Genomic DNA, 27,399 nt, shown 5'->3' on the forward strand with positions numbered 1-27,399 from the left:
GCAGCTTGGAAGGAGAGAGGAAGTGGTTTGTTTTTTCCTAGGCTGATGATTCGAAAGGCAAGAGATGTGATCAAAACAGCAAGGGTGTAAGTGAGAACAGAGTCGATAAGGAAATTCAAGGAGGCCAAACTGGGTAGTGAAAAACGTGAATATAATTGGGGCTGACGTACTTGGAAATGAATGAGAAATCAGAGCCTGGAGGTTGACATGAAATGGAGAGAAGCTCAGTGGAAGTGGAGTAATGGCAAAGGCAGAAATATTAAAGGCCAGAATTTCAGATAACACTTGTTTAAAATTACTTTTGGATGATAATGAGTTTAAGGTGTAGCCAAACATGTAGGTTGCTAATATGAAGAGGAAGCTATGGCCACTAAAAGACAGATGGTCACAGGAATGACAGGCGTTGGCCTTAAATAAGTTATCTGAAGACACACTGAAAGCTACCCAGAATCATATACAGGATTATAGTGATTTAGCTGTTAAAGTCCCTGACAAATCAGGGAGGCAGTACATGAATGACTGTGATTATGATGAGGATGGTAAATGGCAGTTGTCATCAAATGTTACGGATTTTAAAGAACAGAGAATGTTCATGGAGAGTAGCAGGCCGTCCCCCAAAGGAGGTATAATCAGGTGGAGTCCAAGTACCTGTTTAATGAAAGTGGTAGAAGGTTATTTAAAGAAAAACAAAGACTGAGATGGAAGAGAAAATTGATTGCCAGCAAAATGGCCATTTCCAAAAGCACTGGGAAACATGGTTAAAGGGCTTAGTGTGAGGAACCCTAGAGAAGAAACTAGATGGAGGCTAATGACTGTGGAAGAGTAGGGAGTTGGGAGTGGGAGTGTACTATGGGTTGAGATTACAGAGACAGAGAAGAATGCCAAGGTCTGGAGGTAAAAGGTCATGATGGAAAAAAGTTTTGTATCTAGCCCCAAAGCAGAATAATCATCTGTTATTTCTAAAGTTTGCTGAGATCCAAAAAGACATGCAAAGTAATGGACTAGAAAAAAATTTAAATTTATAATAAAAATTTCATTAAATAAACAAAGATGGGAATTTATATAATGAAAGAATACCCTGAGTAGCAAGCAGAATCAACCTAAGATATCCTCTCAAAGATACCAGACTTCAGTAATGAAGAAAGAATCCTTAAGGAAGCCAGACAAAAATACTAAGTCACTTGTAAACGGGAAAGCAGGCTGGCATTGTATGTCTCCATCACAATATTTAACTGAAGAAGGCCATAGAATAACAAGTATCTTGAGTACAAGATATTCAAGAAAAGAAAGTTTACACAAAGGTTTTAATACATAGCTAATTATCTCCCAAAAGGTGCACATAAAAACTCAGGAAATATTGTTTCCGTGAGTAAGTACTTCTTGAGAGGTACTTCAGCCAGTCAAGAGACAAATAGGAAAACCATGGCAAGGAAACTCTCAGTAAGCACTAAGGTTAAAACAGATGTGGGGATTGGAGTGACGAAACAAAAATGGAACTGTGCTCTGGAAATGCAGAAATAATGGACTAATGAAAATTTGTCAGGAAAGAGGCAAAGTAGGTTTGCTGATGACCTCATCTGTAATCTCTGGAGTCAAAGGATAGCATTTAATGCTGGCAGATCAATTAATAGATGTTTAAGCAGTTTTAACTGTACAAAAGTAAATATAAAGATAGATAGCACTGTTGACTAAAGTGGAGAGAGCGCGCGGGAAGTGGATATATGTTCATTTTATCCTTGCTTATAGCAGAGAGCTAACAGAGACTGGTTAAAGAAACGTCTGTAGACCAGTGGTTCTCAGAGTGCTGTCTGTGGACATCTGAGGGTCCCAGCAAAGCTTTGAGGAGGTTCATGAGATCAAAACTATTTTCAAAACAATACGGAGATATTATTCGCCCTTTTCACCATGCAGACATTTGTACTGGTGCTCCCAAACAATGATGGGTAAAACTGCATTTTGGAAGAAATCAAAGTGGTGACACCTAACTGTATTAGCAGTCACTACATGCTTCACTGCCGTGCACTTTCAAAAAAATACTTTCAGCTTCACTTAAGTGTGTCCTCACTAAAGCAGTGAAAACTCTTAATTTTATTTAACCTCGACCCTGAAAGACATGTTTGTTTGTTTTAAATATTTTTTTCATTGATTTCAGAGAGAGGAAGGGAGAGGGAGAGAGATAGAAACATCAGTGATAAGAGAGAGGCATTGATCGGCTGCCTCCTGCACACCCTGCCCCCTACTAGGGATCAAGCCCAAAACCCGGGCACATGTCCTAAGAGGGGAAACCAGCCCTGACCTCCTGGTTCATGGGTTGACACTTACCCACTGAGCCATGCAAACCAGGCTGAAAGACATGTTTTTTTAAAATTAATTCTAACAAAATAGAAGGTACACAGAATCATTCTGTGCATACCAAAGAGTGACCATGGTCTCGGGAAAGCACCAGTGCAATTGTTTCAGCTGCGAGTGGAATCAGCTGCTTTTTTCATGAAACACCATTTTTACTTGAAAAAAAATAATTGACAACCTATGGTTAATCTGATTTTAGTACTTAGCAGACATGTTTCCAAAAATAAATAAAGTAAGCTTATCACTTCAAGAAAAAACACTGTAAAGCAAAAATAAGAATTGTATCTGCTGGTTTGAGATTAACAGCATCCTGATACTTAAAGATTTTTCTGATAGGAACAGTGATTATGCTAATAAATGTGCCTTTCATATTATTTGATAAAATGTGTCAATATTTGAGATCTATATAAGTCAGTGAGCCAATATATGTCAAATGGCCAATACATGATTTTCCAAAAGCATGTATTGGCAAAAGATCTATCTGAGTGTGAGAGAGAGGAGAGGAGAGAGGGGAGAAAGAAGATATGGGGTGAGAAAAGGTTGGGGGAGGAGACACAGAAAGGGAGAAAAGGGAGGGAAAGAAGAGAGAGAGAGAGAGAAGAGAGGGTAAAGGAGAGAGTCAGAGTGAGGGGGGAGAGCCAGGAGAGAGGGGAGACAGAGAGGAAAGGGAGAGGGAGGGGGAGGGTGGTCTCAGGGTGTCTGGTGAGCCCCACCACTTTGGATACTTGCCTACTTGCCCTGTGTGACATATGGCAACTGTGTTGCTGTGTTTTTCCTTCAAGTGGTTACCTATCTCTTTTTCAAACTACTTGCTTTACTTCCTTTCAAAGTGGTTTCATTATTTCTAATCCCCAGGCCATATTTTTCTTCAACCATTTCCACTGAAGGTAAGTAGAACCACTGTAAAAGTTTTATGTTAACATCCAGAAGGTTAAGTTTCCTTGGTATTTATGCAGTACCTCGAGAATGCCATTTGTCAGCGCCCTAGGGTCAAAGTGTCCAGTGCAGTGATGCATCGCGCCTATCTGAAACACGAAGAATATTCCCGATACTAACAGCACAAGCACAGGGAATGCCTATGAGCTGACGCTTCCCCAATATCCGGTTTGCTCCTCACAGTTACCCTCTGGGGCAGGTATCTTTATTTCAGGTTACACAGGAGCTTTTGAGGCTCGACAGAATGAATTATTTTAGAAGGCCATGGTTAGGCCTTGTGTCAGAGCTCCTATTCTTTTGCAACACCAGCTTTCTTAGATATTGCTTTCATTCTGTGGTTTTTCTAACCTTTGTTCGCACTGTGACCTAACATCCCACACTCAAATCTCACATGTAGATCATGCAGCCGATTTGTCTTCTAACATATCAGTAAGGAAATAATTTCTTAAATAAGCAGTCAGCGGGTCATTGTTACTTGTCCCTCCCTGGACTCAGAGGCAATCTGCCATGTCTTCAGCATCTTTGTTTGCAGAGGTCCTGAGAACTGGAGCTATGATTTATTTCTGAGCTCCCAGAATTACACATCCTTTAACTTTACAGATTACTGTGACTTCCTTACTCAGTCATGCGCTGAAGCCTGTAACCCCCAAATATAACACAATTTTTTCAAACCCTGAGCCAGAATTATTGAACAAACACAGGAAGTTCAATATCAATTTGGCTGGGAGAAGTAAAAAGTTTTCTATTTGCTATACACATTGATTTGTGGTATGCAGTAGATTCCAGGAATAATCACAGGATTTGTTGAATGAAAGCTATGAAAACAAAATAGAATATTGACTTATGCTACCTCAGAGCCATTTTTCATTTATATATCCAATAAGTATTTATTGAGTGTATGCAAAGTTCCAGAATTATGCTGAATGCAGTCTAGATAAGACAAAACAAAACCTAATAACACATGATGCCTACCAGAGAAATGTGGTGAGAGCATTGGGCTGGATATTAGGAAACCTAAGTAAAAAACACATATTGCAAGTAGCTGCTGTGTGGTCTTGGGTAAGTCATTAATCTTGCTAATCCTTTTTCCTCAGCTATTAAATGAGTTAAATTATATCTTATTTCAGATCTCTTTCAAGGCTCAGAGTTGTTTGGTCCATAATAGGTCCTGAATAACTGACAAAGTTGAAAAATACGGATATCGCCTAAACCTCCATTCAAAATGTGATTAGAATTTCAAAGTTAAAAGAAAAATCACAGGACTCACTTTCAGTATTCTCTGATAAATTACTTGGTCCTTTAAAATGTTTGTCTTCCTTTTAGAAGCAAATAGTATATTAACAAAAGCAAAAAATTATGTAATGAATGAGTCTAAAGATCGCTTTATATTTGAGTTGTGCAGGTTTTATGGATAAACATTTTTTCCTTGGAATTGAAATGCTCATGATTCAACTAAGACTGAATCTACCTCTCGTGCAATTATATGTTGTAAAGATCTGTATCAAAAGAGGCTTCAACCTCTTTTGGCCTAAGGGGATGACTTCTAAAAGGAACTGATATCAAAAAGACAAATCTACAATTATAATAAAAAAAATTTAACATAAGTATCTCAAAAGAGATAAAACAAACAGTGAATATATATATAGGAAACCTTTACCAAAATCAAATATGCACTGGGCCATAGTTAAGACAAATTTCATAAGACAAAAATCATACAAAATACATTTTCTGACCACAATGAAATTAAGTTAGAAGCCAAAACAAAAAATAAAACAAATAAATATGTGAAAGTTAAGCAAAACTCACATTGATAACCTTACGTCAAAGAAGAAATCATAGTGAAAAATTAAAAGAATAAAATTAGAATAAACTGATAATGGAAAGACTACGTTCCATGGGGCACCACTAACGCTGAACTTAGAACAGTCACTGAAACATTAACGGAGGTGGAACCACCTGGAGAGCTTTTCTAAAAACAGCTTGATGGCCCCTCTAGAAATTCTGATTCAGTGAGCCTGAGGTAGGGCGAGAACTTGCATTTCTAACAACTTTCCAAACAGTATTGATGCTGCTGGTCCAGGAAATACAATTTATACTATGATACTACAAATAACTTCATGGCATTAAATTTTATAATTGAACACATTTTTAGAAAAACACAATTTCCAAAATTAGCCTGAGAACAAATACAAAATCTGAATGGTTTTATCTATTTAAAAATTTTAATCTCTAATTTAAAAATTTCACAGAAAGAAAGCTCCAGACACAAATGGCTTCACCAGGGAATTCTTCCAGACACTTAGGGAAAAAAATATACTAATCTTACAGAAATCCATCCAGAGAATAGAACGTGTAAAAAACAAAACAAAACAAACAAAACCTTCTCAACCTCTTTTATGAGGTCAGCATACTGTTAAATATTACTAAATCAAAACCTTGGAAGGATAGTATAAGAGAAAAAAAATGTAGTTTAAGCACTCCTGTGAACAAAGACCCCCAAATCCTAAAAACAAATGAAATAAATATGTGAACAAACTACAAACTGCATCTATTTCCTTGTGTATAATCTCAACTCTTTGCCCACCACCCTCCACCCCAACTCCAGTTAGGTTAAATTTCTGCGTGCTTCATGTTTATACATGAGTGATTCATGTGACTGACCAAAAGCCAGCCAGATTGCTTACCCATCTCACTTTAAACCTTGCAACTCCCAGAAGCAGAAAACTTACCCCATTTTCTCGTCAGTTGATCTGTCTTCCTCCAAGGTGATAGGTTCACAGCTATTGCTTTATTTTCAGTCAGTTTTTCTTCCTGCTCCCCTTACTCTCGCCTGATGACTCCCTGTTTTACCACAATAGAAGTAATCAGAAGATAACGCCCTCACCTTCTCCCACCCAACTTACCAACATATCCGCAGCTGCCACTGTCCCAACCCTGTCTAGCTACGAGTTACAACTGCACTATCATAAAAGAACATCACAGCGTCCCAGGTCAAAATCAAAATCAGGAAGACGCTTAGAAAACGTGTGATAGAGCAGCGTTTCCCATAGTGTGATGTGCAGACCAGTGACATCAGCATCACCTGGGAACTTGCTACAAATGCAAATTCCCAGCCCTATTATATTAAAAACTCTGGTGAGTCGGGCCCAGCTGTGTTTAACAAGACCTCCAGGTGATTCTGATGTGCATTAAAGTTTGAGAACCATTTCTCTGGAATGTGTTGATCTAATTATGTTGTTTTCATTCTTGCTCAAAACAGAGAAGTATACAATAACTAATTTTTTATTATTTATGGGGGAAGAAAGAGGGGAGAGAAAGGCATTTAAGACACACTTTTTTGACTTTAAGAAGTTCAAGGAAATTTTCATCGCCTCTAGGTTCTAATCCATTATTTCTCTAGATGAAATTGAAGCCCAGTAACATATAGCTGGCTCTGATTCTGCCCTTTAATAAATGATGTGTAATGGGCAAATCAATTAACTTCCTCCTAAAATAGAGAGCTAATCTCTACTGTGCTGTATTAATTTCCTAGGGCCACCATAACAAATTACCACAAAATAAGTGGCTTTCAACAACAGAAATTTATTCTCTCATAGTTGTGGAGGTCAGAGTCCAAAACCTAGGTGTGTCAGCAGGTTGGTTACTTCTGGAGGTTCTGAGAGAGAATGTGTTCCACACCTCTCTCCTGGCTTCTGGGGGCTACTGGCAGCCCTTGATGTTTTTCGGCTCATAGATGTATCACTCCAATCTGTGCCTCCATCCTCTGTGGCATTCTCCCTCACAGGTCTATCTCTGTGTCCAAATTTTCCTCTTCTTAAAACCCTGCCATTTGAGACAACATGGATGGGCCCTGAGGGCATTACACTAAGTGAAATGAGTACTGTATATCACTCATATTGGAATCTAAAAAGCCTAGCTCCTGGAAACAGAGACTAGAGTGGTGGTTACCGGGGCTGGAGGCTGTGAGAAATGGGGAGATGTTGGTTATAGCATTTAGTTACAAGATGAATAAGTTCTGAGTATGTCATATACAGCATGATTATTATAGTGAATACTGTATTATATACTTGAAGTTGCAATGAGATATCTTTTTTTAAAAATATGCTTTTATTGATTTCAGAGAGAGGAAGGGAGAGGGAGAGAGAGATAGAAACATCAATAATGAGAGAGTCATTGATTGGCTGCCTGCTGCACAGTCCCTACCAGGGATCAAGCCGTCAACCTGGGCATGTGCCCTGACCGGGAATCGAACTGTGACCTCCTGGTTCATGGGTCAATGCACAACCACTGAGCCATGCCAGCCGGGCGAGAGTATATCTTAAATGTTCTCAGCACATGCACACTTGCGCTCCGTGCACACACACACACACAAATGATTATGGGATATAATAGAGGTGTTAGCTAATGCTGTGGTGGAAATCATTTTGAAATATTTAAGTGTATCAAATCATACCTTAAATTTACATAATGATACATGTCAATTATATCTCAATAAAGCTGAAAAAAACTTCTAATTTTTTCTTATAAGAAAACCAGTGATTTGATTAAGGCCCACCCTAATCCAGTATACCTCATCTTAACTTGATTACCTCTGCAAACACCTTATTTCTAAATAAGGTCCCATTCACAGGTATGGGGGGTTAGGATCTGAACATATCTTTGGGGGGAAATGCGGACACAGTTCAACTCAGTACACCCTCTTCCCACCTTCTAAAGACCATGGAAAGGGAAATGAAATAAAGAATTTGCCCCACCCAACAAATAGAAATCCTAAGTTCTCCCTGTACACTCTGCTGCTGACCCTCTGTGAAGCAGACTCACAGCACCCATGGTGCTTAGGGCCACTGCCTGTCGCCTCATCCCAATCCATCTGAGAAGCGCTGTGTGTCCTGCCTGCTTGCCGCTCACCAGCCACTTCCACCACCTACTCGACTTGCTGGATCAAGGAGGCTGATTCCTGAAATCCGCCTTCAAGGCTGCCACTGCCATGGGACCATCCCAATGTGAGGTGCCCCATCCCTTCCCACATCTGTCAGGCCTCCCTCCAAGGCCACAGCTTAATTCTAAACCTAAAGGGGAAATAAAATGCCACAAATTAATGTTATTTCATTTTTAATGTACAAAAACGTTAGTGCTCTCAGTGAGAGCAATGTGGTATGAATATGTTGGTGTGATTAATGATCCTTATTTTACTTTATAATGTGACTGACCAAGCACTTCTACTGCTTGGAGTGGGAATAGCAGTAGCTCTGCCATGCTTGTTCCTGAATTGTTCATTTTTCCAATCCATTGTTTCTTTGCAGAAATCTTTTAGAACCACTTGCCAATTTGGGGGAGGGTTAGTGTAATTAAGACCAGATAACTATAATCCATAAATCCATGTCCCAGTCAAATTGTGATACACTGTCAACTCCCTCTATATGTAAAATTTCTGCCTTTCTTTCAGGATACATATTGGGAAATGTACATTAAATATGATTGTTTCACGTACATCCAAGTGAGGAAATCAAGATCAATTCATAAATTTAATATCAGTAAAATAATATTTTTAGAATGTTCTTATTATTAACTCTCCCAGCTTTACAACTGAGGCCTTAATTGGGACATTATCAGTGGTCCAGTGTTAAAGATACTGGAGCACCAAAAATAAAGAAATGTAGGGCATTTGGCTAGAGTAATATACAGGGTGTCTCCCCCCCAAAATATATACATACTTTAACAACTGATTGTTCAGTTTTGAAAATGAGATGTATTTTAATAAACTGCCTTTATAATTATTCAAACTGTTTATATACATTTTGGGGCACTCTATATATATATCCTGAAGTCTACCTTCACAGTTGTCACTGTAATATATTATTTTCAAGATTGGAATTTAGCATCATATAATAATTTGGTTTAGAAAATAATAGATGTGGAGAAGAAAACTAAGTTGGGGCCTTGAAAATGCTTCTCCATTTCTTCCTGAATCAGGTAATCACCAGCTGGACAACAAAGCAAGCTCTGCAGTCATCCCTCATGCAGTGACCATGGTATCTTGGGTCCAAGTCATCTATAGCTGGCCAAGCACTTTTTAAGGAGAAAATTTCATTTTTGAATTTTTGGTTACGTTGTGCACTCACTCAAGGCTTGATTTCTGAGTGCTTGGCCTTGCTGAAAACTTAGATACATGTGACTTAAGATGTCATTTTGAGTGACAGTTTCTCATATGTATACTCCTGAAGTCTCTATAGCTTTTAAACTACAAAAGTGGAGCAACTGGAACAGTAATTGACAAAGGATACAGGAAAGTTTCTCCCCCAACTATGCCTATTTCTCTGGTTTCTAGACAGTTATTTCACCCCACACATCCTATCCAAGGTCTTTTCCCCTCAATTAGGGAAGCCTTATAAGTCAAGTAGCATTTCTCTGAAACCAGTCATTCTTTCCAAAATTCTAGAGATGAGCTAAAACCAATGGAAGCTAAACCTGTGCTTAAAAGGCAATGGCTCTTATACCTTCAGTATACAAACTGTCAATCTTTGAAGTTTATTGGAAACTTAATATTTTATATCACTAGATCCCAGAATAGAATTCTGAGCACTTAAATTGGGCTTCTAGGATTCTATTAGAGGATAATTTATACTTGAAGCATTCTAGGACATTTAATTTTATAAACTTCAAAGCCAGGAAAATGTTCTTAGTATTTATAGTTTGGGGAAAATATGTAAAAATGGTAATAAAAAGGAAATATTCTGTTTATGCTTTATTTGGGATTACGTATAGTTACATTTTTGATAGTCTGCCCAGAACTTCAAAACCTTGGATGTATATATCAAAGGTCCCCCTTGCGTTTATTACTTCAGACACCCAATTTCCCTCAACCTGACGCAGAGACTGAACCCCATAATTTCTCGTGTGCAACGTGCATATGAAGCTGGCATGGCCAGACCTGAATCAGGAATCTTCATGGTTTCTCAGCTCTTCAGCTTTCTCAAACACCAAACAGACATAACCATTTTAGACGACAATTCTTCTTTAGAAGACAATGACTAATTATGAATCCAAATTGTCCTTGTGAAATGTAGGATATGATATAGAAAGAAAACTGAAACAAGCAATTTCTGCCAGTCCTCACAACATGGGCAGCCATTTCTACGCAGTTGCTTTCAATTTCTTTCACCTTGTCACCTCCTTCTTAAATTTTAAATCACAGAGCTATGGAGCAAACACTTCTCAGAGACTGGCTACTGCTGAACAAAACAGGAATACTGTGCTTTGTGGACTGTTTATTCTAAGTATGCATCCCAGCATTATGCTGGCCTTTAAAACATGCAACATATTCAATATGTTTTAAGTGTGTTCTCTTTAATGAGTTAGAATGCCTTTACATCCTCCAGTGACATGAATCACAGCACAAAGTACCTAACAAAAGAGGAGTAATGAGCATAAATTTCACTGAAGCAGTCTTTGAAAGAAAGGCCAACATATTATTTAGGTGTTGTAAATGAAAAAGAAATTCTTTTTAAAACTTTTGTTTTCATGCACAATGGAAAATGATAACACTCCTGGAAGACAACATAGGAGAAAGCCTAGATCACCTTGAGTATGCCATTAACTTTTTAGATACAATATCAATGACAAAATTTGTGAAAGAAATAATTGAAAAATTAGACTTCATTAAAATTAAAAATGTCTGCTCTGTAAAAGACAATGTCAAGAAAATAAGAAAACAAGCCACAGACTGCAAAAAAACATTTGCAAAAAACACATCTGATAAAAGTCATCTGAATTATGTAAATAACTTTTAACACTCAACAAGAAAACAGCAAAAACCCAATTAAAAAATGGATCAAAGACTTTAACAGACTTCTCACCCAAAAATATATATGAATGGCAAATAAGCATATGAAAAGATGTTCCACATCCTATGTCATCAGGGAAATGCAAATTAAAACAACAATGAGATACCTATTAGCATGGCCAAAATTCAAAACATTGACATCAAATGCTGGCAAGGATGTGAAGCAATAGGAACTCAAATTCATTGCTGGTGGGAATGCAAAGTGGTACAGCCATTTTGGAAGACAGTTTGGTGGTTTCTTACTAAATTAAACATACTCTTACCACATGATCCAGCAATTGCACTCCTTGGTATTTACCCAAAGGAGGTGAAAACTTATGTCCACACAAAAACCTGCACATGGATATTTATAGCAGCTTGTTCATAGTTGCCAGAACTTGGAAGCAACCAAGATGTCCTTCAGTAGGTAAATGAATAAACTGTGGTACATCCAGGTAATGGAATATTATTCAGCAATAAAAAGAAATGAGCTAACAGTCCATGAAAAGACATGGAGGAACCTTAAATGCATATTAATAAGTGAAAGAAGTCCATCTAAAAAGGCTGCATACTGGTTAAATCCAACTACATCTGGCCCTTGAACAATGTGGGGGTTAGAGGTGGTGACTCCTAAGAAGTTGAAAAGCCACACATAATTTTTGACAGTCAGCCCTTCACATCCACAGATCCAACCAACCACAAATGGAAAACAGTATTTTCTCTTCAGGGTTGAGGATCTGCAGTTGTAAAACTGTGGCTGGGATTGTGAAAATACTGTTTTCAATCAGCGGTTGGTTTAATCAACTCATGGATGCAAAACCCTCAAATACAAAAAGCCAAATGTATTTACTGAAAAAGACTCATGTATAATTGGACCCGTGCAGTTCAAATTCATGTGTTCAGGGTCAGCTGCATACGTTATTCTGGAAAAACCAAAACTATAGAGACAGTAAAAATATCTGTAGTTGCCAGGGATGGGGTGACAGGGGGGAGATGAATGGCAGAGAAAAAGGATTTTTAGGGCAGTGAAAATGCTTTGTACAATCATATAATAATAAATATATATTATTACATTTGTTCAATCCCATAGAACGTACACCACCAAGAGTGAACCTTAATGTAAACTATGGACTTTGGTGATAATGATGTGTTAATGTAATTCACCAATTGCAACAAATGTACCACTGTGATGGGAGATCTTGATAGTGGGGAAGACTGTGCATGCATGGAGCAGGGGTAGTATGGGAAATCTTTGTGCCTTACTTTTAATTTTGCTGTGAATCAAAAACTGCTCTAAAAAAATCATTAAAAATAATAAAAGTAAATTATTTTTTAAAATGAAAAAATGGGGGGGAAATGAGTACTCGAACATGATTCCTAACAAAATTCAAAGTGATAAGCTTTGCTCCTGTGTCTTCAGTCTTCTCTTCCTCTCATCAGTATAAAGACTACCTATGGATTTTCATGCAGGGGATGGGGCAGGCCTAGGATTCTGCATTTCTCACAAGCTCCAGGTCAAGCTCATGCTGCTGGTCCATGGACCACATTTTGAATAGCAAATTCATAAACTACCTCGAGGGTTGAGATTAGCTAGCATGAGTTTCTAACTGATCGTATTATAGTCATGAGTGCAGGACAGGGGCTTGTTTGGCCATCCTCCTTGACAACTGGAAATAGCTGCTGTGTGAGCAGAAGAAAAAAAATTGCTAAGAGGAGGACTGGAGTTTAAATAAATGTATCTGCTAAATATGTTAAGGCAATATTACGACTAGCAAGAGAACTATAGGTGGAAATGAAAATGACATGAATGTAAATAGTCCAGGATGTCTATTGACTAGCTGAAGGACTTTGATAAGCTACATAATTTCTGAGGGGCTTCATTTATTTAGCTTTCAAATGAACAGGTTGAACTTATACAAGTCTCCCACTATTGAAGAGTTGGGGGAGCAGTCAGGATATGGGGATGCCAAGGGGGACTGGGAAGAAGAGAGTGTGCATAGCCAAAGCCTTAGTATAACTGTCAAGTCCAGAGTATGAGGCAGAGGTGGAAATAGAGTAGTAAAAAATGAAGCTGAAGGCCAGGACATAGAGTAGGATGAGGTACTAGTTATAAAAAATGGGGTCAAAGGGATAATTAAAAATATATTCTGTGAATCATTAATAAGGAGCAGACAGGACCATCTATGCAATGCCTGTGGCAGGATCATATCACATCAGCTTAAAGCAGAGGTGTCAGTGTGAATCTGACTAATCTTTCAAATGCCTCCCAGCTCTGTAATTCTGTAACCAATGTTTCCCTTTTATTTCTTCCAGGTTTTTCTTTGGAATCAGTTTGGTCCATTTGCCCCATTGGTTCCCATCCCCTGAGAGCATTCTTAACCTCTTTCTAGGCACTTAGAAGGTCCTTCTGAATAATACTTTTTGTCTTTTATGGGCCTAACTTCTTACATTTATTTTGCTTTTCTTTTAACACACATTCCATCTCCCCCTGTAGTACAGCACATTAAACTTTGTTCTACTTTATTCTTTAACATGTTTCACTATCACACTATTCTAGTCCTTTGAATTTCCTTTGGAAGCAATTTTAATGGTATATGTAATAATATTCTTTAAAACTCTTGTTTTCTTTTCCATTAAGAAAAGGTCACATTATAATAGAATCATATTTTTTAATTGGGTTCATTTTTTCTTACTTAGTGGTGTTCTGATTAAGTCAGTAAGTTCAAGTCCACAGCCTATTACTAGCTTGGGAACTATTCTCTGATGGCTAGTGTCCAGAAAGCTATGAAGTAACTTTATATATAGTTACTGTTTTCAACTCTCTAAGACACAGCACTTTTGTTGTATGAACTATAAGCAAATAGTTTTTAAAACACTAAACATATTTTCCTCAAAGAATCTATGGCAAAAATAGATATGCATTATAAGTATAGATGCAGAAGTATCTCCATCTTTATGCATATATTCTATTAAAACAACACAATCAAATACTATCTCTTTGGATGAATATTTACATTACCCCAATTTTTTATCAATGTCTGTACCTTCAACACTTGTAACTGAAAAAGCAACTCACTGTAATCCCCTTCTACCAACCGTTAGTGCTAAAGATATGATCAAGGGAGACATTTCAAAAGATAAACAGTCTATGAAACACAATCCACCAGGACAAAAGAACATAAGCTTTAGTTTCTTGTAATTCATTTTTTTCCTTTCAAAGAGAAGTGTTCCTCCTGTCAGCTCTCACAATAGGGACAGACCTTTTTATTTAGCTCCTGTAGTCCCTTTCCATTTCCCCATCTCTATCTTAAATTTTAGACTCTAGACCTTTGTCACACATACTCAGAAGCCTAGCTCCTGGTGAACAAACCAGAAATATTGTGCTTTGAGGGTCTGGGGTGATCACCTGTTCTCAAGACCATCTGCTTCAGAATCTCCTGGAAGCATGTTAAGAATTAGTTGGCCAGCATGGCTCAGGGGTTGAGCATAGACCTATGATCCAGGAGGTCATGGTTCGATTCCCGATCACAGCACGTGCCCAGGCTGCAGGCTCAATCCCCAGCAGGGGGTGTGTAGGAGGCAGCCATTCAATGACTCTCTCATCATTGATGTTTCTATCTTTCTCTCCCTTTCCCTTCCTCTCTTTGAAATCAGTAAAGATATATTTTAAAAATAAAGAATTAAAATACCTGGGCTCCCCTAGATCCACTCAATCAGAATTTCTGCTGATGGAACATAAAACTGTATATATTTTTTACACTACTTCTGGGGATTCTTATAAACACCAAAGGTCTGGATACACTGTCCTGGAGCCAAAAGTCTTAAAATAGCTATTTCTGAACATTTTTCTGCTTTAAAATATTTACCCCTATTGTCTCTTTTTGCTAAACCATGAACAAGATTTGGTTGATGAGAAGGGCAATTATCTTCTAGGACCAAGGGCCATTTCTACTTTCTCTTACTTTTGCTTATTAAGCTTAGGTGTGCTGAAGTACTTACCCCGAAATGTGTTCCACATCAGTTCCCCAAATTACAAATATATCACCTAAGTGGAGGACACATTTACACACCTAGCATCGCCAGGTTTGCTGAAAATTATTTCTCCCAGACATTTCTCACAAGACCGTGCATTCGGCAGTAGGGCTCCCAAGGGAACTTCTAGAGCAAACTCCCACCTACTTTTTCTTATCTCTTTCCTCCTCTCTTCTCCTGAAGAACAGAAAAATAGCTACACCTACCCAGGCCTGCTTTTATTTCTCTTCATGCTTCGCCACAGCCGTATCCACTGGAATAGGCATGCTCTAGCCAGCCCCCAAACACTCAAGAACCATAATGAGTTATGCTATTTCTTATTTCAGACTGGGTTTTATTACAAAACATATTGCCTTTTCAGGAGATGCTGAGTTGTTCTCAGATCCTTAACCATCTATTAAGTGGGCCAGTGCCTACGTGCACAAAACCCCAAGTTTGGAAAACATTCATTCTCCTGTATGTCAGAGCCCTGGTGTTCTGATTTCTTTAAATTCGAACGTATTGCTGGGAGTGTGGGCTGCCTTTGCTTGTAAGTAGTGTCCTCTTCTATTTAATTTTGCTTTTCTTTTTGAATCACTAAATTTGTCTTTCAAAGCTCACTGTATTTCTAAAATACAGATTAATTTGTAACAAAATTCAAGTCCATGCTTACCTTTATTCTGGATTCTTTTCTAGGCCCTGAAGAGCACATCACAAGGGAAAGAAAACACTGGACTAAGCATCCATACACCTAGGTTCCAGTGATGAATCCAGGGCCTCAGCGTTCAGTCAGGTTGGCCAAGCACACTCAGCACTGGAAAGAGGCCCTGAGTTGTCAATCCAGTGGATGAAGGGACCCTCCCTGACTCTATGGCTTATTAACATATAATATATGACCAAGCAATTGGCACTGTCCTAGTAGCAGCTAGTGTCTCACAGTGAAGTTGTATTGTGAAAGCATTTTATATGTTAGATGTTCTGTACAAATGAATTAAGAGTTAACCTTTGATAATCTCAAATTCAAATAGCTGAAATGAAATATATAGTATTTTTTCATTATACTTTTTTCTAAAACTGCCACTGTATTTCCTAACATTTAAACTCAATATCTAACCCTGGCTGGGTAGCTCAGTTGGTTGGAGCATCATCCTGTACACCAGAAGGTTGTGGGTTCGATTCTCAGTCAGGGCACATACCTAGGTCGCAGATTCAATCCCCCATAGAGGAGTGTATGGGGGGCAACGGATTGATGTTTCTCTCTTACATCTATGTTTCTCTCTCTTTCTCTCTCTAAAAAATCAATAAAAAAACATATCCTCAGGTGAGGGTTAAATTCAATATGTAGCCTCAATCAATAGATATAGATGTATTTTAGATTCCCGAGTCACCTAATACCTAAGTGCTCTGAACAGGTGTCTGCTAAGAAACATATAATCCATTTAGTAGAGGCCTATAATACTCATTTGTTTTCACAGATGGTGCTGGATTATTAAAGTGGAAATATGCCAAGAAGTTTGTAGAGTACCTTTCTATTTGAGCTGGACTTTGCATTATTTAAAGCTATGACAGTTTAACTCAGTTCTAATCCTCTCATAGCTCAGTCTGACCAAATCCATTATTTTCTGTGTCTCCTAAATTTCAGTTTTCCTGTTACTAACCCCTGCATCACATGGAGTGTTCCAGAGAGAGAAACATATCATTCATCTTCAATGTGTTTAGTTTGTAGCCATATCTTTTTTTCTTTTCAGAGGGAAGGTAATGGGCACTTGTGGGTTGAGAAAGAGTTAGGAAAACAAATAATGGTAAATCTACCACTGACTGTTTCACCATGGGAAGTCATTTAACTTCTCTATCTCAGGTTGGTTGTCTGTTAAATAAGGTAATAAAATTATTCAAACTAAGTTTTTTAAAGCACAAACAAGTGTTAAAGTAGTTTAGGATTTGTTTGCTTGTTTTTTGAGAAATAATATAAATCCAAATTATTACCCTTGTTTGCCTCTCATATGCAATATCTACCACTGGTCTTTTAGTTAATAACGGTGGCAGTGCTGCATAAGCAAAAGATTTGGAGTTGGACACTGAATTCAGCTCCTTCACTTAGATCAGTGATCTTAGGCAAATTATACTTGTATTCCTTTAGCGGCCTAGAATCTGAACTACTTTTGTGTATCTAGATGATTCCCCATCACATGCATCTTGTTGGACTATCTCCCACTATAGAACCTGAAAAGACCAAAAATTCACTCCTCTCTATCTGCTCTGCCTCCCTCTCTCAGCAGGTAGGGTGTTGTCACAGATTCTAGGCTTCTCCACGCAGTTGCTTCCATCTGAGACTCTGAACTTGGATTAAGTGAAATAGGCAGAGATAGAAGAATTTACTTTGTCAATGGGAATTGCAGTGGTGCTACTGTTTTGGTGGGGATGGAAGCCCCAGGAGTTTCTGTTTGGTTATGGCCCTTACTGCATCCGTCAAGATACTGATGTGGGGATTCAGCTGGTTCTTTTTTTTTTTTTTAATAATTTTTTTTTTTAAATATATCTTTATTGATTTCAGAGAGAGGAAAGGAGAGGGGGAGAGAGAGATAAAAACATCAATGATGAGAGAGTCATTGATCGAGCCTGCAACCCGGGCATGTGCCCTGACCGGGAATCGAACCCTGATCACCTGGATCCTAGGTCGACGCTCAACCGCTGAGCCACGCCCGGCCAGGCTCAGCTGGTTCTTAATGATATCTATCTCAACTTCATACTGAAGAACTGAGAAAATCCAAAGGATGTTTTACCCTGATTTTTCTGAGGCCCATTCCACTCTCTCAAGAGTATTGCCCTTGTAAGGTGGCTCCTGATATGTCTCTTCCTTCCATGTGGCCCTTTGGAGTCTCCTGGAAGCCTGCATGAATTATGCCTTCAAAAGACCTCTGGCAAAGCAAGCTGTTCCTAGGTCATCCAGCCTTTTGGCTTTTCTAGCAGCTATCTCTGCACTGCACACCCAAGCACACAAAGCAGCATCTTTAAGGGGCTTCCTTGCATCTCTCTCATTTGGCTTGAGGGGAGGTAGAAGGGACATTTCACAGTACTCCAAGTTAAATCATCTCTACTTAAAGAGATATAACTAAAACACACCAGCATGGGAAGGTAAAACCATGGGTGACAATGTATTAGGTAACATCCAGAAAAATGAGATGAATAGCCATATTAATTTGAACAAAGCAGAACAGAAAGATTTTTAACATAGATAAATGAGGATCAGTAAAATAGGATGTAAAACTCATAAATGTATCAAAATACATAAAGAAAAATTCTTGTTTTAGTGATAATTTGACATAAGTACAATGTAATACACATTCCTCAGCCCTTAACCAATTATAAAAATATATGTAATTATATAAGAAATGAAAAAATTCAGAATTTAATATATATCAAATTTTGTAAGCTTTTAAACAGAAAGTTAACTAGTGCAAATGACCCTTAAATATGTGTGTGTGTGTGTGTGTGTGTGTAGATATACATTTGCCAAAAGCCTAGATAAATTCCAAAGTGTCAAAAATATGCTACCTATTCATCCTCTCTGCAAGAGTGAAACTAGGTATTTACAGAAGAAACATTAAAGAAGGATCTCAATCATTTTTAACAACTTAAAAACAGTCTCTTAAATATTGGACCAAAACTATAAATATATGATTATAAATATTTGGAAACTAATGATGATAAGTGAGCTATACCCAAAATTTATAGGAAATTATCAAGGCAAAGCTCTAAGGTAACTATATTTTAAAATTATATTTAAAATAGCATGAAATGAATTGTCTTTTGTTACATAAACTTAAAGTCAAGTATTTTTAAATAATCATAGAAATCTAGAGGATTCAGAAAGAAAATACTAATGATTTTGAGTCCTTAGAATACAATGCTGAATAAAATTGCCTGCTTAATTTTTGCTCAGCATTTTTCTATACATAAAAGAGTGAACAAGTCACTGGTTTTGTCCTCAAGAAATTTAAAGTCAGCAAGGAATAGAGTAAATAGATAATTAAAATATAGGGGATAAGTTGTTTTCTGATAGCAGTACAAGGGGCCAGGGAGCAGGGAGCTGGACCACCTATAAGCCATAGGCAACAATGAAACTCTTCCAAGGGACAGGATACATGAACTAAGTCGTGAGAGTAAATGGCGTTCTCCACCAGGGAAAAGAATGTTGTCAGCACAGGGAGAAGCATGTGAAAGGAGAGAAAACAAAATAGGTTTGGAGCCTAGCAGGTGTAGTTCAGCTGGTTGAGCGTCGGTCCCATGAACCAGGAGGTCACCAGTTCAATTCCCGGTTGGGGCACATGTCTGGGTTGCCAGCTAGATCCCCATTAGGGGTGTGTAGGAGGCAACCAGTGATGTTTCTCTTTCATCAACATTTCTATCCCTCCCTCTCCCTTCCTCATCCTGAAATCAATAAAAACATATTTTATAAAAGAATACATTTGGAGAAGTGAAAATATATCAATATTGCTGAAAATATATCAAAAAGATAAATGATTAAATGTGGTCTTGGGGAGGTAAACCTAGACCCTGCCATCTCATAGGAAATGTTAAGGAATTTCAGCCTGATCCTAAAGAGGTATTAAAGGAGTATAAGTTGGTGCACATCATGAGGAGATGGGCATTTTAGAAATGTGACAGGGTGGGGTATGACATGCTATCCTTTCCTTTCTAGGGTGAGACCCATGCCACACTAGGAGCACAAGGGATTCATGAATCATAGCTGGCAGAGTCACATGAATACATAGGAGATGAAGTCAAGTAAATAAATGAACACCCAAAACCCAAAAATGATGTACAGGGAGCCAGAAACTAAACACCAACACATAATGACTACTTAAAAAACAGAAGATCCAAAAGTGCGGGTTAAAAATAGAAGCCAGAGTGAGGGGCACAAAGGAAGAACATAAAATGGACAGAGGCATTATAAAAACTATTAGAGCAGGAAAATGGGCAAGCATTCATGAGTAACCTTAGGGACAATCATTTCAGTAGTTGTACCACAATTCTGTTGGGTTTCCTTTAAAATCAATTGGTAAGCTACTTTTTAGAAACTGTCCATTTAGTCCTATTATGTAACTTTAAGTCCTCAATCAGTTAAAAACACTGACTATATTCCCATCCCCAAGATGCCAAATGGGCCGAATGCTAATGCTTAGAATTCAGGGTTGTCTATGAAATGCTTGTGATTCCTTGGAATATGTACTGGTAGTTACTCCACATAATGACTTTAAAACAAAACAAAACCTTATGGAAAACTCCAAAGGAATCTTTCAAGTGGATCATAAATTTTAATAATACTGGAAGCTTTTAATAAAATGATGTTAATGTCCCTAATGCTATTCCCAGCAACGGTGCTGACATCACGTCTAATTATAACCAAAGCAGAGTATGTTAGGAGTCAGAGGCTAAAACGCTAAATGTGAATAATGAGAATGTATAAAATTGCAGCAATAAGTGCTTAGCGGTGTGATTAGTGAAGCATCACCTTCTCTCCACTGCTGTGGCAGATCTCTTCCCAGTGACACTGAGTCCTTCTGACTCCATCAATTTCGTTACCAATTATTTCCTGATAGCCATCAATGCCAGTTTTCTCCTTGGTATTTTTTTATTATTGAATTTTAGAAACAGAGGAAGGGAGAGGGGAGAGAGAGAGAAAAACATTGACGTGAGAGTGAAACATCAATCGGCTGCTTCCCATGTGCCCCCTAATGAGGATCTAGCCTCAAACCCAGGCATGTGTCCTGAAACCCAGGCATGTGTCCTGACGGGGAACCAAACCAGCAACCCTGCAGTGCACGGGAGGACACCCAACCAACTGAGCCATACCAGCCAGGGCTCTCCTTGGTATTTTTAAAGTACTAATCTTAAGAAAAAGAGCAATGAAAGATGTCATTTGCTCTTGTTGTAACGATTAGCCAATTCAAAACATTAAGTACTAGCTCTGAGCATTATTATGAACACCACATTAAATATATCAAATGCCAAACCAATTATGTTGAAACACTCAGAAAGTTATAATTTGCAAAATTGCAGTAAAATTGGAGTTCTAGAGGATTGCATATGCATATCATTATCTGTTCAGTCATTTATTCATTTAGTTGATCAATCAGTCGTACACAGAATATTTACTGAGCATCTATTATGTGCTAGGTCCTATTCTAGACACAGGGACTAGAGTGAATAAAACAGATAAAATCTTACTCTCAATGAACATCCTAGGTTGATTTACATGAGTCCATTCCATGAAATAAAACAAATTTGTCACGCATAACTTTTTGCCTCTTTTGAGGAAAAGACGTGTATTTTGAAAGCTGTAGAGATTAGCTGTGATGTATTTTTTCTTTTCCCAAATACATTTAAAATATTTATCATCTCTCTCCAACAATAAATGAAATAATGCTTCTCTTTTGAAGGCAAAACAACCCCATCTGTAATATAATTGACTTTCTTGCTCACCTGAAAGAATTCTAATACCAGCAGAGGGTGTTTTATCAAAAGCATTTTAAAGAAATTATCATTTCAAATTTGGAATCTGTCAACCAGACAATACATGATTCACCAGTCACCTGCATGTTTGCAGACTCAATAATCTCCACATGTCTCAATTAGACCAATAATGTAAGATGAAGTAAGCGGCAACTCATGTTTTGCAGCTTTCACAGCTCACATCTAATGCGTTTGTTCTGCTTAAACATATTTTGAAGGATTGTTCATTGTTTTGCATATTCATGATTGGTGTCACATAAAGACATCCCAGAATTTAGAGCTTTTCACAACTTTTTTATTACTTCACAAAACATGATCCCTTATAAATTCAAACAACATTCAGAATACTAAGTGCGTCAACTCCTGTGCTTTTCTTTGAATTCCACAGGTACTTCATTAAAATCCCACATTGTCAAGACTCTGCTGCAGGCCAGGCCATATATTTTATTATGACTTGCTGCAGAAAAGCTTTTATACCCTTATGTAAACTGATCCCAGTCATTTTTTTTCTACTTTGATGGAATTTAGGCACTTATTTTAAATTAGGATATATCTTGACATTTTCAGTAGGCCCCACATACACTTAAGTTGCTCTTTTCCTTACATAGTTTTCTCATAATGTATCATTGAATAAGCTAAGAAAAAAGTAACCACATTTACTATGTTTGATGATATGCTTATATTTTTTTCACTAGTATTGAATGTATTTCCTTTTGTAGAGACCTACCTATAATTCTCCTTTGTTTTTCATTCTAACTTAATCAATCAATAGATAAATCAACAAACATTTATTTAGCCCCTATTCTGTTTAGGTACAATCCTAGGTACTAAGAATATTAACAGTGTACAAAATAAACAAAAATTCCTGCCCTCATAGAGCTCTCATGTCCTCTTAATATTAAACAATTTTTTAAAGAAATACAATCTTTCAGCTATAAAATTTAATTACACTCTTTTCTTCAATCTCTTCTGAGTAAAGTTTCAATTCCTTTATAATCACAGTTTTCCCTCAAACTATATTGTAAAATCACAATAATTTAAAGTACATGTCATATCTTTCTTGTATTCTAAATTTTTTCAGGACTTTCTTTCTAATTTGAAGTAACTGTGCTATAAATATCTCTCCTTATATCTAAATTACTTTGGTAAAACAACTGATACATGTAGCAGAGTGTTCTATAGTTTTGTCATTGAAAATGTGAATATCAATATTTTTTAAAACTTAATATTGTACCTTTAGGTTTGGAACTTTGAGATAATTTGGGCTGATATTTTTGGGACAGAGATTACAAATTGTATTCCAATATACATTTCTCCTTCTCTTCCTTCATAACTGCACCTTGCCCTGCTGAGTCCTTTCTCACTGGCTGGAACAAAGCTAAGACACTGAAGCTTAATCAGTGATACTGGATCATGGTCTTGGAGCCATGAGGTGCCTATGGCCCAATAACAAGACAGAAAGCATTTGGACCCCTGATGATTACGAAGTCATCATGTCAACCCTGGTAACACTCAGATTAGGTTTGCCTGACAGAGAAACTTCTGTGCTGTTTAAGGCAGCTGTTTTTGGAGATTTTTGGTAGTTTCAGACAAACCTAATCCTAACTGACACATAGTTCATAACTTATTTTCATAAATTTAAGTCTGTTCAGTGCTAAGATTCTGTATAGTTCTTACCATTCTGATTATTTCTTGAAGATGATGAAATTTTCAGCGATGTCACATGAGTATTATTGGCAACATGATTCACTAGTCCAAATCTTAGAGATTTTTCTGAAAAATAAAACAAAAAATTTGTTTTGACATTATTTTCGTGTAATCACAGATACCTGGATAGAAACCAAATCAACAATGGCAAACAGTAAATGACTCATGATAATAAAAATATCTGTAAAAGAAAGATAAAACTACAAAGAGGAGACAACAAATGCTTTGGTGCAGGCAGCCAACACCAACTAGGCAGGAAAAAGGCACTGCTGAGGTGTCTGCTTAGTTGAAACACATTAAGTTGCCCATAATAATCTTTACTTGTTTTTGTCAAATAGGATGTTGACCCAGTGACCCCACTCTAGGAATATATCTTAAGAAACCCCAAACACCACTCAAAAAGAACTAATGCACCCCTATGTTCATAGCAGTGCAATTCACAATAGCTAAGATCTGGAAACAGCCCAAGTGCCCATCAGTAGATAAAAAAGCTGTGGGACATTCAGACCATGGAATACTATGCAGCTGTAAAAAAGAGGGCTCTCTTACCCTCTGAGACAGCGTGGAGGGAACTGGAGAGTACTGTGCTAAGCAAAATAAGCCAGTCAGAGAATGACAAGTACCACATGATCTCACTCATATGTGGAATGTAATAAACAAAATAAACTGATGAACAAAATGGATGCAGAGGCATAGAAGCATGGAGCAGACTGAGGGATCTCAGAGGGAAGGCGGGGGTGGGGGAGTGGTGGGGAGAGATTAATCAAAGAACTTACATGTTTATAAGCATAACCCAGGGACACAGACATTGGTATGGGGAAGGCCTGGGGGTGGGGTGGATGCAGAGTGGACAGGATCAATGGAGGAAAAAAAAGGACATCTGTAATACTTTCAACAATAAAGATAAATTTAAAAAAATAAATATAAGTTGTTAAAAAATGTTACTTAATAAAATCACAGTAAAAAGAAAAGTGTAACATATTTTACAATTTGTATACCTAAACTGATGTCACTTTTCTCAGAGTAAATTTTGCTTCACCTCAACTTTCTGGAAAATCAGGATTCACATATTCTTCAGTCTTTTTTTCTTTCTTCCCTTTTTCTTCATGCTTTTTTATGCATGAAATTATACAGAGGGCTCACCTTCATTTTCTAGCCAAGACTTCATACATTAAAAATCAGATCCATCGTATGTCATACAACTATCATATGACACTGATTATTTTTCCAAATTCCAATGATTTATGACTGCTGCTTAATTGCCAGAGAGCATGTTAATTCAGGGTGGTTAACATTACTAGAACTGCTACATCATTTAATTGGTAACACTATAGATTTACAAGCAAAAACAGGCCTTGCAGAGAGACATCAAGTCTACAAAATAAATAAATAAAAGAAAACTAAACCATTATGTTTTAAAAGCTGATGTCAGAAATGTATCATTTAGTTCAAATAAACTACTACAAAATAATCCTTTAAAACATGTAAATAAAGACCCAAGCACCTAAAAGTGAAAATAACATCTAAATGAGAGAGTTTATATTCTGTTGGATTGTAGGATTAAGTAACACAAACACTCAAAATACACCTATATATAAAACAATTGTTCCTAAAACAATTATGAAATATTTACACCATCTCTAAGGAATGGCTGGAATATAAACAAAGTACCCTACTTGAAAGAGCTTCAAAGAACATTTATATTATTGCAATTAATTTACTTTCTGCAACTCTGAAGAAGTTACAAATCTATTGTAGAAGTTTATGGTACTTTATAAATCAAGCCCAGAAATTATAGTACCATCATGATTATTAGTAACAAAACTGCTCAAGAGGTTCACATAGAAAAATATACTTTTAGTTTTGATGCCACTGAGCAAAAATATAACTCAAACTCTTTTTTTTTTTTCCAACAAGACAACATAAAGTTAAAGTTACATATAAAAATCTCTATTTCTGCTCAGAATTTTTGATTTTAATAGGCTGCTAAACAGCATAGCAAGTATTGTACCCTAATATCACGTCAGATAACAATATGATCAGAAACTCATTTTTTCTATAAATGTAAAATATTACAATTTTACTGATTTCATTTCAGTTTTTCACCATTTATAATTAACATTTTTTTTTAAAATTAGCATTGCTCTGTGCACAATGCAGTACAGAAGGGCAGCATGGTATTGTGGTTGAGTGGTTAGTCAGACTGTCCTGGGTTCAAATCCAGGTTCTGTGCCATCTGTATGATCTTCAGCAAATTTTTCATCTCTACTCACCTCAGTTTTTATAGTGAGAAGAACAACAGCACAGTATTTACTTCATAAGGTCATGGGAGGAGTAGCTTGCAAGGCTCAGAGTTTCAAATGAGAAGCGGGCACAAAAGTCCAATTCTAGCCTCATTTACTTACTCTTTTATGTCTTTGAGCAGCAGCCCAAGGAATAAAAAATAAGAGCACACATTTCTGGCTCCATTGCTACCTTCCTCCTTCTCTCCATCCACCAGTGGTCTTGATACACTGAAAGGAAACTTAAGGAATTTAAAAAATCTTATTTTCCATGTCAGAATCTATTACATCATCCCACTTGCAATAACATGTCTTAATCTTCTCCAGGTTTGATGAATTCTTGGGCCAACTAGAATAAATGTCGTACACTTAGAAAGCAAAAGAGAATGCAAATTTAAATTTTTCAAAGTATTACCTCCATCACAACAGTAAAGGAAGAAAATCTGAGTAACTGAGTTGGAAGGATAGGAGGCAATATCCCTATGCTTCTGAAAGGCTACCCGGTCAAATGACGGTGAGGAAATGGTATCATCTGGATCTAAAGCCCTCGCCAAGTGACTTTGGCGGACACAGTGAATCAGTCCTTTATTAGATCTGTCAGTCTCAGCTGCACACTTTGCTTTATAGTTGATGTATCTACTCCTCTTCTGGCCACAAAGGAAGGACATGGTGAAAAATCTAGAAAGAGAGGCTGTTTAACAGTTAGTGAGATTCCCTGTGATTTCAGCTCTTCAGGATTTCTTCCCATTATATTGGAAAAGTGTCTAAAAAGTTGTTGTTTTTTTAAATTTTAAAAATTAATCACATTAGATTCTGTATTACTGTGAGCTTTACTACTCTTTATGGAGAATTGACATCTGGTTGCAAACAGCAGCCTCATTGATTTAACCATATATGGCCTTACATGACTGATAGAAGACTAATCTATACCAATAGTTTCCTATTCTGTTTGAGTATTATCAAAGATTTATGAGTTCAATCTAGAAAAATTCAATCCCTAATCACACTTTTTAGACACCCTAAAAATCAATTACCTCATTTCTTAATTAAATCAATTAAAGCATGAAAAAAGTTCATCTGATCCTATCTCAGCAGTTAACACACCTTAAGAAGCTGATTTTTGGCTTCCATCTGTCTTTTGTGATATGCAGAACATTAATCTCTGCCTTGGTGTTCCATGCATTAATCCTCATATATAATGGTAGAGGCACATACATTGCATATTAAAATGTACTTTAAATTTTAAATTGTGAAGTTAAGCTTTTAAAATGTTTATATTATGTCATAGTAAAATATTTATTTTGCCAATAGAGCAGTTCCAAAATGACACTAAGAGCATTTAGCATTTTAGTAAACCAAATCTTGTAAGGAATATTAACATTATCTTCAAGCTTCCGGGAAACCATAGGGGTTCAGCCTCCCTTTTTAGATTAAAGTGATAGTTTTTTGAGTATTAATCTTAGGGAAATGATTTTTCTTGGCTCACTTTTTAGCTTTATCTCAGCTCTAGGACAATAAAGATGCCTACTTACCTTAGCATACACTGGGTCACACCTTCACCCAGGTAAGGCCCATATGTGTGCCAGAGTATTACCTTCCACTTGAGAGCCAGATATCACCCCCTCAACCCTCAGTGTGCTTCTTCTTTGGGGATAAAGGAAGATGGGATGGCAAGGGTGGCCGGTGCTGAACACTTTAAACGGTCAAGTGACCTCGAACAGGTTAGAGTAGCATAAAAGAATGCTGGGTTAGCAGCAAAAGGAGCTGGAAGCCTAA

General features: G+C 37.2%; 1 pseudogene across 1 annotated transcript in view; it reads right to left on the reverse strand.

Moving 5' to 3' along the window:
• Window positions 1-26,291, reverse strand: part of LOC308552588 (olfactory receptor 5AK2-like) — a 62,501-nt pseudogene extending 36,210 nt beyond the window's left edge. Inside the window, exons 1-2 of the transcript in view lie at window positions 26,039-26,291; window positions 23,312-23,407 (exon numbers count right to left, since the gene is read on the reverse strand). The product of the transcript in view is annotated as an olfactory receptor 5AK2-like (transcript). The remainder of the gene's footprint in view (window positions 1-23,311; window positions 23,408-26,038) is intronic.
• Between the last annotated feature and the right edge of the window lie 1,108 nt (window positions 26,292-27,399).

This window comes from Miniopterus schreibersii, assembly GCF_964146895.1.
Source record: "Miniopterus schreibersii genome assembly, chromosome: 2".
NCBI lineage: Eukaryota > Metazoa > Chordata > Mammalia > Chiroptera > Miniopteridae > Miniopterus > Miniopterus schreibersii.